Source organism: Pezoporus occidentalis, unplaced genomic scaffold (genome assembly GCF_034315485.1).
Source record: "Pezoporus occidentalis ecotype Australia unplaced genomic scaffold, CSIRO_AGI_Poc_V1 ctg150, whole genome shotgun sequence".
NCBI classification, from domain to species: Eukaryota; Metazoa; Chordata; class Aves; order Psittaciformes; family Psittacidae; genus Pezoporus; species Pezoporus occidentalis.
In genome coordinates this window covers 532,501-553,712 of record NW_026913317.1, presented here as the reverse complement: position 1 = coordinate 553,712, position 21,212 = coordinate 532,501, and the positions used below count along the sequence as shown (strand labels likewise).

The window sequence follows — 21,212 nt, the reverse complement described above, 5'->3', positions numbered from 1 at the left end:
AGTTTCTGTATGTATTTTGTAATGACCTCCAGTATGATGCAGAAATGCAGGGGTGGCTGTTACAAGATACCCAGCAATGCAAGGCTGCTACATATCGGGTAAGATCCAAGCCCTTGCTGTGTAACCTCCAGAGCCTTAATGGTGTGCTTAATGGATATGTGGGCTGAAATTTATACTTTCAACATGAGAGCTGGCGTTGTAGTGTTTTTTTCATTTTTTTAATTAAATAAAATAATATTCCAGAGTGATTCCAGAGACAGCAGATATAGCTGGTTTTGTTTTTACTAAACCCAGATGCTCTACTATGTTTTCTCTCACAACATCCCATTAAAGCTATAAGGCAGACTCCGAGTACCAGATAAATTAGCTTTGTTTCAGAAGTATGAGGGGGGAGAGTAACTATAGAAATTGCATATAGTTTACCTTGAACTTCAGTTTCCCATCTGGAAAATGAGGATAGTGTTCCTTTATTGTATAAGTTTAATGTGCTGCATACATATAGCTTTCAGGACAGGCTTGAGTTGTACCGTCTTTTTTAATAGGCACCTTTAAAAGTATATATTAACCTCTTTTACTTTACAGTTTCTGGATACATATAATAAACAGCTGGAAGCAATCTGAGAATGAAGCTGAAGAGAAAGATTAAAACAGCATTTTAAAATTAGTCTAGCTTATAAATGATCCTTAACTCTTCCTGCTTGGCATACATTGTGAAGAAAAGTGTATGTAAAATGTATTTCCTTCTCACTTTATCAAGTCTGTATTATTATGGATAAATTATTATCAGATAAAACAAACCAAATGAAAATACTGTTAAAAATATCTGACCACAAATTAAAATTATTAAGAAATGAAAATGGCTCTCTAGGTCTTTTTGGAAAAACACAGGTTCAGGGTTTTCTTTAAGTTCACCATGTTTTATTCTTTAAGTTCACTATTTGTAGCTGCTTTAGGAAGTACACGTTTACTGCTAGAAAACAAACTGGAGCTGAGAAACATTTTCATTGATAACATTTGAACTGTCTTGCAACAGAGCTTTGTCAGGTGACAGACTGCATCTTAGTTCATTGGTTTCAGGTGTTTTAATTTCTTCAAATTCCACTTTTACAAGTGTTTTGTGTAATTTCACTCTAACGATAAGGCTTCATTTTAACTACTGGATATATCAATTTCATCTCAGTTTTTCTTCTTTTTATTTTAACAATTTGAGGACTCATATCACAACTCGAATGTCTCTGTTCTCTCAGCCTGATTTAAAGCAAATTGCCCTATGTACTACAGTACTTTTGAATGTATTAAAAGTTTTTTAAATTGTTAATTATATGAAATATTCTAACATTTTAAGTTTAAATGATGCAATTAGCCGGTTACAACTGGAACTACCAGGCCTTATTTAAAATAATGAGGTCTGACAGTTATGGAGCCTGAATTATTCATTGATAACTAGCTTTTCCTCTTTTGTAAGCCATGGCTAACATTAATAACAGAGGCGTAAGTGTGATAACAAAAGAGTTTGACATTGGGAATACAAATACAAAGGTGCTAAATTCTTTTTTAATTAAAATTACTATACTAGTAATATTTTCTAAAGGAAAATCATTAAGACTAATATTTTCTCATACATTTCAGCATTTGTTTCTGCAGGGAGTCACTGATTAAAGTAGCAGTACTTGATTATTGATCATCAAAGAGCATACTTTTAAAACAGTTTCTGTAAGTGCATTATTTTAAGGATATTATTTTAAAAATAAAATGCAGCCCTTTCTATTGTGATTCCTGCAGTTACCATACTTCTGAAAATACATAGTAAGGGCATGGAGCCCTCCCAGTGCTCAAAGGTGTTCTATTTCCTAGTGCTTTTCATCTTTCACTAGGCTATTTTCCTTCCTCCACAGCTGCTCCATCAGCCCCAAACGTGGTTGCTCTGTGGCACATTTGAACACAAGTAAAATGTTATACTTTTAACATCAATACTAAGATTTGTAGCTAGTAGATAATATTTTTACAAAAGCTTGAATTCTTATGAGCTAATTTCTTGCTGTAAGCTCAGATGCTTTTCATTGGAATTGTTAAACCCAAACAGAATCTCTACATAAAACAATCTAACAATAATGAACGTCTGTCTCTTAATTACTCAAATGCCCGTATGCATCTGGATGTCTTTTATGAAAGAAAACACAATTTATACAATTGAAGTAGCTACTGGTATATGTCCTCATTCTTTCTCAAAGCAATTCAAACCAAAGCAAAAAAAAAAAAAAATTAATCTGGAAGTAGGACATGCTAAAATAGTGACTCATCTCCAAGTAGGAGTAACTGATCTTTGTCTAGAACTCTTGGTTACCATAACAGATAGCATTAAATTATCTGTGATATCAAAAATAGGGATCTTAAACACGCAGAAGCATAGACTCAGTTTGGGATGACCTGTTGAGTTACTGCAATTACACAACACATCAACAGTGCTGTTTGTTTAGAAGATAATTATGCAACTGACTTTCAGAGTGACATGTACAGTTGGTATTTTATGTGAAGACTAAAGAAGCTGAACCTCCAAAAGGATGCAATGCTTCCTGTACACCTAACTTTGGAGTTTCTGAGGATTGCAACCTAAATGCGTATTTTAATAAAGTATGCTTCTATTATATTGTATTGCTGTACAGTTCCCCAGTGCAGGGAGATCAGAGAGGCGAAGGTCAAAATAAATGCTATAGAGATATTGAAGTCTGTTCAGTGAGACTTTGAAAAGGAGGCTTTGAAAGATGACTATTTTTATTAGTGCAGATGCATACAATATAACCAGATATTATTCTTTTTTTTTCAAATGTCAGTTGCAGTATACATATTGTTCACAGAAGATTATGTCATTGGTCAAGAGGGAGGAGACTCCCCAAATGAATGATTAATAATCAATGTGTCTGGGTTCTTATTTTATTCCTCAGAAAGGACGAATGAATTACTGGTGTCTCTCCCAAAAATGGAAAAAAATCTCCCACAAATAGGTCACACCATCTACGTCTGTACACAGAGAGGGCCCTTCTGTAAGTGGATTTCTCTGGTTTGGGCATGAAGTCTCAGCCTCCCCTATTATATCATTGTTTCACCTTCCTACACTCTGATGCAATTAGGGAGAAAAAAATACATCTCAGTCCTATTAATTTTTCATACAATCATGAAAAGCTCAGAGAAAGGGTGGAGAAATACCTGGGAAAAAGGGGTTTGAAGGAGGTCCAAGATAATGTCTAGGCATGTAGTCACTCTACAGGTGACCCAAAGTCTTCCACCAAGTCTGGGCCAGCAACAGACCTGTGTCCCAGGATGAAGGCAAATCAGACTGTGACCCCAGGGGAGTAAGAGGGACAGTGAGCGGTTTCTGAAGAAATCAGTATTCTCTGACGTTTGATGATTAAATGTCTGCACGTGTCTTTATGTATTTATGTATGTTATCACAGGGAATCATTCCTTTTGGAAAAATAACATTACTTTGCATTTATAAACATTAGGTGGAATCTGTAGAAATATTTGTCAGGACTATATGGTAGTTCGTTTGGTTTTGTTTTTTTTTTTCCCCAGAAGGGAAAAGTAATGTAGTAGAAAGAATGATTTTGTAATCATTCAATATCTGTTAGTAGCAAAGTAAGGAATTGCTTTAGCTTATTCCCATGTTATGTTCTAGGTGCCAGTTAGATATGCCTCCAGGCAAGATTAGCCCATGCAGTTCCCTTTTTGTCAAATTCCCTGTGCTTTTTCTTAAGGAAAGTTGCTAATTTTAACAGCTGTGTCACTCTCCCTCTTTCTTTTTAACTGTCCCTTGCTGTCTCTCCCTTCTTTATCCCTGCACTGCTGCTGCTGCTGCTGCTGCTGCTGCTGGTTCCTAGCTGCAAACACACAGAAAACCCCACCTGAAACACCGAAGTGTTAGAATTCAAAAGCACTGATTATTTTATGCTAATGAATGAGCCCTCTAGTAATACAATATTCCACTTGTTGTGCCCTCCTGGTGGTAGCGCAAGATAAATCCAACAGTGTCTTTAATTAACTAAAGAAAGAAGAAACAAATCTCTGTGTGTTAATAATATTTATGAACAAACTAAAAATGAACAAACTTAAAGAAGGGGGAGGAAAAATGTGGTAAAATTGAGGTAAAAATGCAACTAAAAATTCTGGAAAGTGCACCTGCAAAGGTGTGCAAGCAAGGCACATGCTTGTGTGAGACAACACACTAAAATTAAGGTCATCACTGAGGAGTTGGAGAAAAAAATATTATTTATTTATAAAAAAGAACAAAGTCAAACTTCTCAGGAAAAAAATGTTAGATATTGTTGCCTACACAGAAATTAGGTCTTTTTTTAAATCCATAAAATACACAGCATCATATGGCGCTTGAACCTTAATTCAAGTAGCTCAACAACATGAACAAGAAAATGCCAGGTCCATTTAACTGTGTCCTTTGTCAAATGCCAATAGAGATGGTGACTTTTTATAAATATCCTGAGTTAAAAATATAAAACACCGTCAGTAGATAAGGCTACATCATGGGTTGTACTAACATGAGGTCATTTCACCCATTTATGATTCCTATTCTTTGGCCACACATTTTGTCCTGTCCCTTAAAATAGCTCGTGGATCTGGAGATTTCTTAGAAAGAAGTTGATACAGACCTACATGAAAGGAGATCCCAGTGAAAGCATCAGAGCTCTTTATCGCTGTGCTAGCTCCAAAGGGACCTCAACATTTAACTCTACAGGATGTAAAGGTGCACTCTCAATAGCCAAGTGTCTTTCCCACTGAAACATTCACATTTTCAAGTGCATCTGAGCAAAGACTCCATGTACAGCTTCAAGCCTCAGCCATGCACCCTCCACTGGAACACACTTCTCCAGCAACAAATAGCTGAGGCTGTTGTTACTGAAACCTTTACTTGTGCCTGTGATACTTGTTCCTTCATCAAATTGCTTTAGTTTAATTGAGAAATCTATATTCACATAAGGGACATTAGCATCTGGGATTAAAATGACAAGCTTTTCCACAGGCCTAGCTATTTGTATGATGAACTGAAGATTGAATTTTCTCACAGTTATGGAACTACATATAGAAGGATGACAACACATCATATTTGAAATTTGCCTTGACTACACATGCACACCCTGCACGTGAAGTGCTAAGCAGTTCTGACTCATCATAGCCTGTCCCCTTCCTGCTGTTGAAATTTTTTATGCCATCTTTAGATTGCTGGGTCTTCATATTACTGCAACATTGTCTCATTTAGGATTTACATCATTTATTGACAGCAGGAAAACACACTACCCTCATACCTCTATAATTCTTCAAATCCTAATGCTGACCATGATGTCATTACCCATTGTTCAATGTCTAACCTTGCTTTTTAAGTCAAATAGGCATTTCAGGATGATCTGTAAAAAGATTTGTTAACGTTATGAAATCGATTCACTGCAACAAATTTAAAACAGTAGTGTAGTGACTCTTACTGACGTGCTTCACTACATCACACATGCTCTGTTGTTTATAAAACTGAGGAGGCTTTACAAGGTACATCATAAACTCTAAATTGAAAAGCAGTGAATTGTGCCTATGCAGAAAAAAGTGTTCATGAAAACACAGAAGGAATGATGAGAAATATTTTAACAGTCATCAGTCCAGCTTTAAGTTTTCTGACACACCTCGTTAGTGTGCCCATTGCCTTAAACTCTGATTACCAACCTCAAGTGTGAGAGGCAGGGCGTTGCATGATGCATGCCTCTGCCTGAGGGGTAGGAGCAGGGATTTTCCCCCTTACAGGTCGCACACCCAGCCATGCAGTGGGTAAGCAGTACCTGCCTGGAGTGGCAGAAATGTGCAGAGATGTCTCCAGAAGACAAATGCCATGGGCAGCAGCTTGGCATCTCCCTCTGTTCCTGCTGCTAAGGGCTTGGCAGGGCTGTCCCAGAACCACACTGTCTCCAAATCACCATCATCTCATTCTGTGTGGAGAACCCCTCTGGGATCTCCAGCTTGACAGCCAGGTGTTTGGAGGATGCTTTTCTTGGCCACCTTTATTTTTGAGAGCCACTGTTGTGACTTGCAGGCAGGTCCCCAGCCAGTTCTGTGCTGCGTGTTTGTCTCTCCTTCCTGCGCTGATCAAGAGGGACAAAGCTTCATAGAGAAGGGGGCAAATAAATGGGGGAAAATCTATAAAAATGAGCAGGCCAGACTCTATGCACATTGGTAGTGTACCAATCCCTACTCCTCCTGCCCCCCCCCCCCCCCCCCGAAGATCTAATGGCCCAGAAAAATCAAATTCTACTATTTTTACAATGTAAATAGTGGTTTGGTTGTATTAAAAAAAAAACCAAACAACTTCTGCTAAGTGTCATCATTTATCTACATGCATGACATGAATGAGACAGCACACTAGTTTTGCTCATGTTACTGTTTATGTACCTGGAAACCAGGGACATGCATACATATAGAGGTAATAAATGTAGAAACTCCTCTGCTTTAAATTCCTTTTTGAATTTTCCCCTGCTCATGCAAAATCATTTCTGTCAATATTTTAATTTCAGTCAGGAAAGAGGGAATCAAAGAAAAAGTGGCACATAAGAAAATTCCTGTCAGCAAACTGATGACAACATACCATAATTAAGAAATCATGTAAAGAATAAAGAAACTTGACATAAATTTTGTTGTATTCTTCTGACTTTAATGCTAAAGAATCAAGGATGAGAAGACATATCAAAAGATAAATAATATGATATTCATCAGTGTATACTATTGTAAGATTCATTATATACATAAACAATCATTTCTGTAATCATAAGGATATTAATGCAGCAGCTAATAAATAAAATAAGCATCAAAGGACAAGAATATGACCTTAAAATCCTTACTCAGCTGCCCTATTAACTTTCTGAACACCACTGGAAGTGTGTGTCAGCTGCTTAAATTAAAGGGAGAGTAATTAAAATTACACAAATAATAGGTGACTGGGGTCAGTTTCCATCACCTTATCTCCTATATTTCAGAGTATTTTACATTTTTTCCATCAATATGCAATCTTAATTTTCCTTACACATCTCTTAGGTACTTTTGGTTTAAAAACAACTTACCATAAAAAGCGGAGTTGTTGACTGATGGTCAGAGCACAGGGACCACACTCTTAAATCCCTTCCTATACTGTATCCCGTGGGTAGATTTCTCAGTATCTTCGAGTATCACTATACTTTGCCATCTTTCTTTTAAAACAAGCACTTTCATAGAAAAAAAAAAAAAAAGGAATTAAAATAAGATCTATATTTCAGATCTATACCTAACATCCCCTTTTCCATGAAGATGGTTTACATACTGCAAATAAGACAAAAAAGTTATACACTTACACTCTTCACTGGGACATTTAAAGTCAGGGGTAGAATAGAGAGTGTCTCAATAATAATCCAGTCATTTGTATTTTTACTACAATAAGAGTAATATTAGGAATAATCATAATAATAAAAAACTTGAAAAAGACTGGGAATTGAACCAGACAAGACAAGAGAAACCCAAATGGCAGCAATATCTCCCCATAGCTCTTTCTTCAGAAAACATTGAGAGGCTTCTCTTAATGTCAGAACATTTTAAAGTCTTTGCTGGAAGTCATTGCACAGGTACAAATTATTTAATAATAACCATGCTGACAATTTATAAGCATTCTTGTAGTGTATGTAAAAAAAGATTTTGAGGGCATAGCCTGAGCACAGCATCTAATGCATATGTTCAGCAGCTCTTGAAATGCAAGGAATAAGTTAAGTTATTCTGTGCTGTTAGTACTATGTAACAATAAGATAAAGGCGTAAATGTCTAATGTAGGTATCTGTCTCCTTGACGGAGACATTCTGCAGCCCACAGGAGCAGGAGATGGAGAGGGGAAGGGGCTTGCAGCTGTAAGCCCAATGCACAGATGAGTTTCACAGGTGCTCACACCAGTTCTGTGCCCTTTGTATTGCAGCGGCAGGACCTCCCAGAGCATGGCTCCAATCCCCTGCGATAACTGTGTGGGTTCACAGAAAACAAAAGGAGAGAATCGACAAACACTAGGATATGAAGCTATTATTATTTTTGATGGTGTAAATAACTATTTAAAGCCTTTGCAGTCTCATATATTGACTTGTTAGAGCTAAAATTGGATAGTTGCCTAATTTTACTCACCTCAATCCTCCTAAACCTGTTTCACAGCCCCCTCTGCATGATGGAAGTCCCTTAGTGTTTTATAAAATTCACTCTTCATTAAATAATCATAATTATTTTTCCAAATGATTTAGCAGAATTTAAAGTATTCAGTATTCTTCCCCCTGTAGTCGCACCTGGGCAGTCTCTAGGTCAACTTTTTTTTTTTTTTGAGGAGGTACCATTCTCTGGCTTAGATTTGTATGTGCTCATTAAGGCTCTGATTTCAGTGGGAACTCCAGAGATTTGTAGTGAAGTCCTGCTGTTACGGCTATTAGCGCTGTAGCTCTAGAGACCCATACAGGACATTTGCTGTATTAGGCCTGAGGGTAAGCCCAATTCTCTCATCTGGAAGAGGCATTTTGATCAATGGATGAATATGAATGATTTATAAAATGAGCCCTGAATAAGTAGAAAAAGATTTCTTTTGTAATACTGGCATAGGAGTCAGAGAAATGGGTGTGAACACAAGTAGAAGTAGGCAGAATGGGCTTTAGCAGTCTCTTATCTGCTCTCACAGACTACAGCTAATGTCCTGTCATTGAACCTGTCCTGAGGTACAAGCTCATCCAAACTGGAAGTTTTGCCTCAGAAGTTACACAGCAGTAAATCAGGCCATACTAAAAAAACCCAAAGCAAATCCAACTTCACAAAAACAAACCAACCCCTCCCAAATGCATGTTGTCCCACTATATAACCACTTCATGTTTCATAGGTATGAAGTGGTCAAAAATATTTCTAGCTCTGGTAAAATACGAGGGAGCATTGTGTATATAACATACCAGTATTATTTACTGTGTTTCCAAGGCTTTGGGTTATGCAATAATCTACTGAGACTGAAGATCTCCAACAGAGAGCAATGATGTATTTGCCACAAAATAAAATTAAATTAAACCAAACCTAACAGATTAAGCTATTCTGCATCTCTCTCCCTCTCTTTCTGACTGAAATTCTCCTTCACAAATAGCTCCATAGAAATCTTACTCTGCATGATACTGAATTCAGGTAGGATTCAGCTGTACTGCTTAAACAGCTGTTAGAAATGATGGGAAGTCACTGTCTTTTTGACAAAACTCAGAAATATACAATTCTGTATCATGACAGAAGAGCACAGCAGTGGCTACACACTCCTTGTGCCAGAGCACAGTAAACCTCCTTCCAAATCATGCCTTCTCCTCAGGAAAGAACTGAGAGGCTAAAATACACTCCCTCCCCATACCTCATACCTTGCATGATGAGAGCAATTCAGTATAGATTTGCTGCTGTGTAAGGTGGGTTCTTGCCAGTTGGGCCTTGGATGTGCATGCCTGGAGGTCAAGTAGGGCCATCAGCATCCACTTACCTTCTGCACAGCCATTCTGTGTGGGGAAAGCCAGCAGCTCAATGGTAGGGCACTGATGGAAGATCTTTGGTTATTTTTCACTCTGTGTGTAAACTTTGGAGGCTTTCCTGATTAATTTCTTTCTTCAGGTGGTTAAGGAGATGTAGTCCATTTATTCTTCAGATATTGTATAGAGAGACTGAGCCAATCAAAAAATGAAATTATCTATCTATATCTATCTATCTATCTATCTATCTATATCTATCTATCTATCTATCTAATCTATCTATCTATCTATCTATCTATCTATCTATCTATCTATCTATCTATCTATCTATCTATCTCCTGACTTTTCCTTTATCTCTTTTGCGTGTATTTTTGTCATTTCTCAGTAAAACTGAAGACAGATGGGAAATGTAGTTTCTTACAAAGTCATTGCTGGTTAGAATGTCACTGAACTTGAAAAGACTTTATTGCAGTCCTCTTAGAAATTGTCTCTCTTCAATATTTTCCTAACCACCACCTTTTTGTGATGGCAGGAGGGAAATTCTCATTTTAAACAGTCTATTTTTATAGCAACTTATCAAACAGTGGCCTTTAGCTGTTGTTCTGTGACAGCCACTCTATTAAAATCCTGATGTAAACAAGTGGAGAAGGTGAACTAGAAGTGCAGATATTTGCACAGCATTACTGTCAGGTAAAATTTTAAAGATAGGTTTTATGAACCCATTATTTGCAGTCAAGGCTTTTGACTACAGCATCTGAAATCATGTAAGTAGACAAAGTGTTTTGTCAAAACATACTGCTGGGAGTCAGTATGTAGCTTCTTTTTATGTAATTCAATTTGGTTCTGTTTGCATGAAAGTGGGATATCTAACTGGGCGGCAATAGTGGTGCTGTGCATGATCACAGTCTGGTGACTTTGCAGCGTAATTAACATTAAAACGTTTGTTTTCATTTAGCGTTTAATGCATGCTTAATTGCATGTACATACAGACCTACCAAAGAAGGTTCTTGAGGGCTTTTAAATACAAACAACAAACCCCAAAGATTTCATAGCTCCCTTCTTAGGAGTGGGATATACACAAGTATTTGTGGCCACTTTAAAAGCATGAATCTCTGTGTTCTGTAAAGCTCTGCTTGACAGAGTATTTGAAAGAGATAGGAACTTTCTAAAGGCAGTTATTGCTGATCTTTCAGCTCTGAACCCCCTGCCCTGGGTGATTCTGAACAGGACTGCCCTGTGACAGGCTGGCTTGCTATGGCTCTCTGAGCAGTTGTATAAAGGCAGCATCATTAGAGCAAACCTTCCTCTACCCCAGAACACCACCCTGAGTGTACTGAGATAGTGCATGAGGCATCTTTTGAAGAAGATAGCCTAAATGTTCACGAAATATTCTCTCACTCGCTTAAGAGTCTTTCTGGTCTCCACATTTCCAGCTCCTTTACTTCACCTGGAGCAACCACAGGCACAGAATGTAACTAAGGGAGTCAATTGCAAGTTCAGTAAACGTGATCCTGTTGGCTGGGGTTTTCCTGACGTACTGAGCAATACCTCAGAGTTAATGTGGCCTGGCATCATTTCATGAGGTTAGCATTTTGGCCAAGCCATACCTTAGAATATTCGTCTTCATTTTGAATGGAAGCTGCACATCCCAAATATATTTTGAGAAATTTTGGAAAAGATGGAACTGTAGCAATTTTCAGACATACTTCACTTAGCTACTACTGTCAATAGAAATGGTGCTGACAGGAGGAGGAGAAAGCATTTAGCTTTTCACACAGTATTAACATAACACTTTGATGTATCTTGTATACTATTGTATGTATCCTATAGTTTGAGGTCATCTAACCAAATAAAACACGTAGAAGACAGTAAGCTGTAGTACAAAAGCTGCAGATTATGGGGACCAGATCTTCTCCATTAGCATATTAGCAGAACAACAGTAGATAGATGGAGAAGTCTGAGGGGATATACAAAAAAGAAAGCATTTACCAGACAGCAGAATGGTGAGTATAGAGAAAGATAAGCAGCAAAGAAAATGTCAGATAAAAGGACAATAACTTGGTACAGTAAGATGATAAGTCGTTTAGTAGATCCTTTCCATCCAGCTCTTCCTTTGAAAACTTAATTTTGATCTGGTAAGCATGAAACCCAGATGAATTGTGTAAAATTCTCAGGCATCCTTTGCCTAGACATAATCCTACATCTCTGCACATAAATCAGATTATTAAATTGTTAAAGCATAGGGTAGGGATTGAGAAAGCTCAGAAGAGAAAGCAAGCCACAATCACTAGTATGTGTTACTAAGATCTTTCCTGCATAACCATGTAATACTACTCTAGTTGCATCAGTTAAGAAAGTGATTAGGACAGTCTTCTACTGTGTATACAGTTTATTTGAAGATAATTCCTACCTCAATGTAGCATCTCCCTGCAAAATTGTTTCTTTTATATCAGGACATCCTGGACTAATAATTTGATAAGTCTCCAGAAACCTCTTCTGTGCACCACTTGAGCCAAACAGCTGTTATTTTCATGTATTAGTAGTTCCACAATACAGGACTGCCTTTCAAAATTACTCCTGGTTGTACCATTTAATCTATACTGTTTTCTAAGCCAATTACTTGGAGTAGTGTGACCACTGGTAGTATACCAGCCTCAAGTCCTGTTCTGCCACAGCTGTAAAAGGAGTACTGAAATGGCATGGTACCAGCTCTGTTTGGCTCTGATCCAGCAAACCACTTAAATACCTGTTCAACTTAAAGTATATGAGTAATCCCATAGAAGACAAGACAATAAATTCTTTGAACCAGTATCTGCTTAGATTCATTGACTGTGAAAACAGAAGGGAACATCTAAACAACTTGTCTGACCTCCTGTATACCACAGGATTTCTTTGAATTCAGTCTTGTTCCTCCTTTCAGGAAAAAAACATCCAGCTCTAATGCTTAAATTTTCAGTGATGAAGAAACTACCACACGTCTACATAATTTTTTTCAATAATTAACAACCCTTACCAGGACAAATTTATACCTTTTTTAAATCAGAGTTTATGAGATCCTTTGGATTCACTGAAAATTGTGCTGTTTTCATTAATTAGACTGAAGAGGCATGTGTTATCACATTTCTTATTCGCATGCATACATGCTTATAGAATCCAGTTAAATCAGCCTTTAATTTTTACTTTGATAAATTGGTAGGCAGTGCTTTTGGAGTTTCTCAATACACAGTAGATTATTTGGCCTTTAATCATACTCCTGTCTCTTCTAAGACTCCTCTTTATTGTTCTACTTCTCTACAAGTCTGGCTTCTGGAATAAGAAACAGTATTTCAGAAGAGGTCATCTCACCACAGAGGCAATAGAGATTCCTACTTAAAATCCCTTTTTCCTCACTAGGGGTAAGATAGGACCTTTTGGCTTCATGATCACACTGAAATTTTACACAGAACCATTCTTCACATCCCAACCCTTTCAGTATAATTGTTTTCTAGGACAAATGCAGTCTCCTTTAAATGCCCATGCACAACCTTTTTCTTACTTGGTATATGATCTTACCTTCACCAAAATGCATAGTTTGATTCTTCCCAACTTCATTGTGCCCAAAGTGTCCTGTAACAGTTTTTCTTATTCCTTCATCTTTTATGCATGTCCTCTATTCACAGTTAGTGTTTATCACAGTTTATTGTGACTCTTTTCTTCCACAGCATGAATTAAGATACCAAATATAGTAAGACTAACAGCACACTAGAAATGTACATACTCAGCAGATGATGAGCTTTGTGGTTTGGTTGATACACTGGAGGGAAGGAATGACATCCAGAGGGACCTCGACGCGCTTGTGAGGTGGGCTGATGCCAACCTCATGAAGTTGAAGTGCAAGGTCCTACACCTGGGTCAGAGCAATCCCAGACACAGCTACAGGTTGGGCAGAGATTCAGAGCAGCCCTGCAGAGAAGGACTTGGGGGTGTTGGTTGATGAGAAAATGAACATGAGCTGGATTCAGTGTGCACTTGCAGCCCAGAAAGCCAACCGTATCCTGGGCTGCATCAAAAGGAGCGTGACCAGCAGGTTGAAGGAGGTGATCCTGCCCCTTTACTCTGCTCTTGTGAGACCTCACCTGGAGTATTGTGTGCAGTTCTGGTGTCCTCAACATAAAAAGGACATGGAACTGTTGGAACAAGTCCAGAGGAGGGCCACGAGGATGATCAGGGACTGGAGCACCTCCCATATGAAGACAGGCTGAGAAAGTTGGTGCTGTTCAGCCTGGAGAAGAGAAGGCTGCGTGGAGACCTCATAGCAGCCTTCCAGTATCTATCTGAAGGGGTGCTATAGAGATGCTGGGGAGGGACTCTTCATTAGGGACTGTAGTGGTAGGACAAGGGATAACTGGTTAAAACTTAAACAGGGGAAGTTTAGATTGTACATAAGGAGGAAATTCTTTCCTGTGAGGGTGGTGAGGCACTGGAATGGGTTGCCCAGGGAGGTTGTGAACGCTCCATCCCTGGCAGTGTTCAAGACCAGGTTGGACAAAGCCTTGGGTGAGATGGTTTAGTGTGAGGTGTCCTTGCCCATGGCATGGGGGATGGAACGTGATGATCTTAAGGTCCTTTCCAACCCTAACTATTCTATGATTCTATGATTCTATGATCCAAATATATTTTGAGACCAACATCACATTTAGCCCATTTAATATGTACCATATTGATTTTGCAATATCCAGGTTTTGTAATAAGATGCTGCGTGATATCAAATCAAAGCACTTCACATAAAACCTGTCATTTTTCCTGATACATGTATAACATCCTAAAGTTTTCATCAAAAGATATCAAGTTATTCTGATGAGATCTAGGTTTCATTAACCCTTGTTGATTGACTTAAATTATGTCACTTTCCTTGCATAATGTTACGATCACTCTATTATTTGCTTGTAAGTTCTGTATAAAATCATTCACATAGAGTTCCAAATGATTATCATTTTCTTTATTATTATTATTGTTATTATTATTGTTGTCATTGTTGTTGTTGTTACTGTTATTATCCCATGGTCTGAAGGTCCACCTTGAGAAGTTTAAGGTATGTTTAAGTTTACCACAGGGAGAAGGAGGTAAGGAAAGGTTGAAAAGAAAAAACTCTGAGAGAAAAAAAAAACAAACCTCTTTCTAAGGCAGAAAAGAAAGGATTAAAAAAGGCTGTTTTAATGAAGAAATAAAACAAAAGAGGGAAAAATTAGTTTGCAGAGATGCTTGGAAAGACTATATGTTGCAAAGCAGTGAGGGGTTGCTGGGGATGATAAAAGTATATTCAAGTTACTTCTAATGTTAAATTAAAGATTCCAGGTTGATGGACGAGTGACAGAAAGCAGCACATGAGAACAAAACACTAGCCTTATGTAAGCACTGCCTCTGTGTAACTAAATAGTAATGATAGTTAATCATGGGTTTACACAGGAAGAGTAGAAGCCTCAGCACATAGAGAGTCTCATCTCATGAAATCTATCCATGTACACAAGTCATTTCATCTAGAATTTCAGCTTCCTTACTCAGAGACAAATAGGAATCAATGCCACAACTGACTGGTGGCACTGACAAATGCAGCAAAATACTAGAAGTTGGCATGGTGAGGACATATTCAGCTAAACCTGGTTTCTCTTTTCCCAGAGAACAGTATTTTAAAAAGAAGAGGGAAAATAGTCTTTGGAGAAGGACACTTTTAACAAGATCTTTTCTGTTTGCTCCATCCCCCTGTGAGGGTTCAGAGCACTGGAATTTCTGCAGGCCTCTGTTTGAAAATAAGAGGCTAATGAAAAGGTATGTGCATGGCTTGCTACCCTAAACTAGTCCTAGAATATCCTGGGATTTGCCAAAGCACTAAATGACGTTGACATAGAACACTTTAAGGGAAAAGTCATCTTTTATTCTTTGCTTTTCAGTATTTAGAAATGTAGCTTCAGTTTCCTTTGTGTTTTTTGTATAAAGGAAATTCATTTTGAATAGAGATGGGTCCATTTCTTTAGGTTTGATCTCAATGGATACTGAAGCTGGACTGCTGCGCCTTCCAACTCTTGCAATTTCTGGGGAAAGAGAGGGCAGCTGGGTTTAGATGAAGAGGACAGAGGAACAGTAAAAAAAAAAGAAATATTTAACATGGAGAATCTCAATTGCTGAGAAGAGCAGAGTTAAGGTAAGGCCTAACTATTTCTATGCTGAGCAGGTACAATCAGAACTTTTGCTAACATGCTACACCATCTAATTTATTTTCAAGTCAACCAAATTCCATGCTGCAGTGAAATTTCCTTTTGGCCATTTTAACCCATGAATCTATTGTGTGCTCCATGAAGGTCAACCCATTTAGATGTCCAGATGTAGGCAGGACATTGCAGACATGGCTGCTCTGTGGAGAACCGGGTAATCAGAGATCACAGGGAAAGTCTCCTTTTGCATATATCAACTCTGCCTTTGGGGTTTTTTTTTCAGTTGTAATAGTTTTTTAAATACATGGTAGCAGCACAAAAAGCCACTGCTGTTCAGGGAAGTTCTGCATGTGCTCAGACACCTTTTCTTTCTCTGCTTTGGATCTATTCCTTCCCCAGTGGTAAAGAATAGTGGGGAATCCTATGATGATAGAAGCAGTCGATACCTTTGTGAAGAACAGAGAGCTGTCTTTAGCACATGTATGCCTTTGGTTCAATAAACAACCTAGGTCTGCACCTAATTTTCCACTGAAGGATCTAATGCCAGCAGAGAACATTTGCAGCATGGTACAATGTTAGTCTTTTTAGCTTGAGGTTTCCTTGACTATAGAGAGGCTTTTTCTTCCATCTAGAATGAAATGGGGGGATTCTATCATCCATGGTTTAAACTAAGTTATAAGGTTTTCTAATGTGAAGTTTTCTACCAGGCATTAATATTAGATAAAGAAAGAAAAAAATAATTTAACCCACATAATAAAAAAAAAAGAAAAGAAAGGAGGAAAAATGAAAAGGAAAGTAAAGAAAGAAGGAAAGAATAACCAAAAGAAGTATTTGGGATCAGTTTCCTAGCATTAGAAGATCAGCAGAATCATTTTGGATACCACAGCTGTCAGGAATGGGCTACATTTTTTTTGGATACCCTCAGTCTAGTAGGTAACTTGCTGAGAAATTGAAACAAAAATTCTTATGTTGTTCCAAATGACCCTGAGAAATTAAGATATGCTCAATATTCCAACATTTTTTAAAATGGGCACCCTGTTTCTGGCTTTGTCTGTGCAGTCATATAATTTTGGGAGAGAGTTATTCTTTTGTACCTAATGTTGAAATTCATCCTAAATGTCTTGCATCATTATTACCTATTGACTGTGGTGAGGAAAGAGACATTTTAAGAAAATGTGTTTCAATGACAGAACAAAATAAACACTGGAACATATAACAGGTAACTCATTAAAAAAGAAGTCCATGCTTTTATCTGGCTCTTCAAACACATTTTAGGCACTTCAACAAGATTAGAAAAACACTTTTATACCAAAAGAGAAACTCTTTTAATCACTTCTCTTCTACGAAGATACCTGCTTGAAAAGAGGAGAATTAACCTCTCTGCTGCCACTACTCTTTTTACTGCAAAAAAGCATTTGTAACATTTTTAATCCATTTGGTTCTGTCAGATTGAAACAGTTATGTTTTCAGAAGCATTAATCATACAAGAACAGGAAGATATTTTCAAGCACATATCTTGCTGGGAAATTATTAGTATACACTAGACTATCATTAGTCTACTGTAATGGTACAGCAAGAGCCCCAGTTTTCCCAAGAGCCAGAGAGAAGGCCAGTCTATCACATCCTTTATGGTCCAAGACTACTGTTGTTCTTGTAGTTTTGTTTACCCTATTGCATTACAGAGAAGGTAAAAAAAAAAACACCACTCAAAAACTTCTACTCATAGCAATTTAGAGAGTAAATGAAAGCCTCAAGGAGAGAAGGGGTGAACAAATAAGAGTCACCATCAGCTGTGTGCATCCTACTGAACTAGGTACAAAATACCTGCTGTGGTGTAAGATGACAAAATAATTAAATGATGTGGTCAAAACCAGAAGCAAAACAATATACATATATATATGTATAAAAACATACTGTAGCGCTGAATGCAACTCCTAAGGTTGAATTGTCCCCAGGAGTGCTTCTGCAAATACATCTTACAGTATAACAAAAGAATGAGATCATACAGCTCTTGGGTGATTTTGCTGGGACTTTCCTCAGGATCAGATGAAAGCCTGAATGTCAAGCAGGAGGAAAGTCCTTTCATAGAATGGATCTATCTGCTCCATTTCCCCAGCCTTAAACCTGGCCAAGGCCAACCTCTTGAAGATGGAAAGTTGAGCTGTTGTACTGCCTCTTCTCATTCCCCACTGGGAAAAAGAGGAGTGTTGATGAGGGAAGATGACTTCCTATTTCAGTAAAGAGCATTACATTACCACCTCTGCTGCACCCACCAGGTGGCTTTAAAGTAGTCTTAGAAGAAAAAGTACCTACGTCTCTTATTTATTAATTCTTTTTTAGGTCCTGTTTGTGGAAACTGCTATAGATAAAATAAATAATGACGTCAGGACTATACCACATCTTTTCTGAAAGGCAAAAGCTCTTTTAAATTTTTCTCATCCTTTTGAAACCACTCTTGATTTCTTGCTCACAAAATGCAGTGAAGTAAGACTACAATTTAGTCTAAGCTCCATCAGTGCTGCCTTCATATCCCAGCAGGTATCTGCTCATTCTTGGGTTTCTCCAGACAGTAGGTAAACTTCTGGATACTCCTCTGACTTTTAACAAGCATGCTTTTGATGTTTGCCTATAAGAACCTTAAACTTGGGGTCCTCCTATTATTTTGTCCAACAAGGCAAGGCATTGCAGTAAAGGGAGATGTTATTGGGGAAATGACAGAATATGTTCAAGGACAGTAACTTTTCTTTAAATAAAAGCACACATTATGTCCAGGAACAGTCAAAAGGGTTAAAATACAATCTTTTCAGGTAAGTTTTTAGCCATATCAGGCTCAAAAAGTAAAAAGATTTGAAAGCTATTAGTGCTTCTGTAGATCATCCTCTTCCAGACAGTCTTTTTTCTTTTTTTTTTTTTTCCTTTAACTGACAGGTTGCAGTTAAAAATTAAAGTTAAAAAAGGCACTCTTTTTGCTACATACTTTTAATGGAACTGAAGCCAAAATAAGTCAGACTAAATTATGGGAGTAAATGACCTCCCGGGAAGTATAATACCAAATTCCAAAGAACTGTAAAGAGTTTCCTTTGATCTTTTTAGCTTCACAGCCTGAAATTCAAAATCTGTATTTAATTTTAGATTGCATATGCCAGCTTTTAAGTTTCCTTTCTAACATGATATATCATTTTAAATGATAGGACACCTTTAACTTGTATTTCTTGAAAATGCTGACTATCCTTTATTCTTTTACACTATAAAAACAGATATAAATATTACTAATTGCAAAAATAATTTGGGGTTGGGTGCAGTAATGGATAAACCATTGACCTTCACTTAAGAGACTGTGCCTTCAAGCTCAACCTGAGTTTCTAAGTGAAATGACTTTGATCTGAGACACAAGTAACTTCAGTTCAATGCCCTAGAGGATATAGATCTAGAAAAAGGACAAGCTGAGCACTTCACTATATATTCCTATTACAATTTAAGAGGTAGACAAAGGATGCTATTTTTCAAATGTGGTATAAAGGGCCAATTTCTTTCTATGGCCATAGAATCACATTGAAAAAACTGTGTTCCTAAACCTGAAATCTCAGAAGGAACAGCAAGCTGTATTAGCTCTTGGACGGAGAATTCCCTGACCTATGCACTTGAGCACAGACTTTAGATATGGGCAGCTGGCATAATCTCCCTCTTGAGTCCAGAAGTAAGCCACAAAATTCTTTATGCCTTATGCATTATGAAAAAAGTCACCTTTCTTGAGGAAAAGTAGGCTGTAGCAGGTTGGCTGGAAGCACATCATGAAAGAGCAGCTACTAACCACTGAACTTATACTGGAAAAGCCCTAAGAAGAGTGCTTACACACAATGTGTTGTTATGTGTCTGTCTGCTGATCAGCCAAACAAAGGTATAAATACAGTCCAGAATTTTGTAATATAATAGCATTCTGAATTGGATCCTGGGGGAATAATTTGTAATGCATAATTTATCCACTGAATATGGTTTCTTCTTCTACTAACAAAATATCCATAAACTGGTTATGATTGCCTCACACATGTTATTTTTTAAATAGAGGAACTGATTGATAAAAATTCTCTCAGACTATTTGGAGTCATTTGAGCTATATAGAGATAGTTCCAACTGACTGGTTAAATTACATGGTTTTGTTTCATTTTCCTGATTATGAAAACCAACCATTCAACCAAGCCACCCCTGCCTCACAGCATTTCCTATATGGGAATACCTGGTATGAAAGTAGCATTTTCTTTTCCATGAATGCACAAATACAGTAAGATGCTCTGCATTTTCTGTAGTTTTGAAAGGGTGGAGCTTTTTTCAATTGTGTAAAAGAAATGGTCTTGAAGCAAGAGGCTGAACTTCCTGGGGTCAATGATTACAGATTTTAATCCAACTCTTTCTTCTTATCACAGCCCACCTCAGACAGCAGTTACTGTTACCTCCTTCTTCTTAGTGAATTGCTGACAAGTCATCTGGCTGGTCTCTGAAAAATGGAAGAGATCAAATACACACAAAATAATTTGAAATCATGTAACCTCAGAGAAAAATAGCAATGGCAACATTGGAACAGAACAATGACTTAGTCAATGTAAAATTGGGTTGCGTGAAAGCTCTTTCATTCACTGACAAAGTAAAACAGATTGATGTGCTTTAAGGCTGTGGTTGCTGATAAGAAATGCCATTTGTAAGCCTTTTTACGCCCAGCCAAAGTGAAAGCAATTAAAATATTTAGAAGTAGCGTTCTTCTCCCATCCAACAAGAACCTCATCTGCACTTCCTTAGCAGAAATCCTACCTGCCGCACTTCTGGAGAGAAAGGCAGAGCAGAACCAGCACAATACTGTAAAAACCTCAATGACAGGAGTTTGTAGAACTTGGAGAAAGTACATTTAATAGGTATGATGTCCTGCGACTGGCTGCCCAACAGGTTCAGAAAATAATAATGTTGCCTTTGGTTTGTCTATGTAAGTCTGACAGTTTTTCTGCTCATTTCTGCTCACTATAGTCATGTCCTGCCCCCTTCCTCTCCTCCTTGGCTTCTCCCCTGTAGCTCTAACAATAGAATAAAGTTATATGGAACAATTAATTTAGGAAGACATCTGAAAATAAAATTACCAATTCAAAACTAACTGTTCTCAAAGGATCAGTGCTGTCTAGTGCCAATAATCTCTTGGATCCCTCTAGGCCATCAACAAAGTTCTAAACTTTCTCAAATTTTGGGATGTTTGGGTCTCAGTTTTACCTTTCCTCACTGCAGCGGATATTAAAATTTGTTGATTCAAACTTATTTCTAGTATTACAATACTAGTCAGCATTTACATAAACCTGTGTGTATATGTATATACACATACACGTAACACATAATATTTACCCCAGAAAAAGCCAATTAATGTTCTTAGTATTCTAGCGATAATTTTAAAGTATGATTCCTGGAAAAAAAACAACCAACCAACCAACCCAAAAAAAACAAACCACAAAACCCCAAAGAA

At 37.6% G+C, this 21,212-nt stretch overlaps 1 long non-coding RNA gene across 1 annotated transcript in view; it reads left to right on the top strand.

Annotated features, from left to right (window-relative positions):
• The window catches only part of LOC134159750 (uncharacterized), a 48,198-nt gene that overhangs the window by 21,012 nt on the left and 5,974 nt on the right, over positions 1-21,212 (top strand). The window contains exon 2 of the long non-coding RNA XR_009963279.1: positions 15,539-15,705. This is a non-coding gene — a long non-coding RNA (uncharacterized LOC134159750). The remainder of the gene's footprint in view (positions 1-15,538; positions 15,706-21,212) is intronic.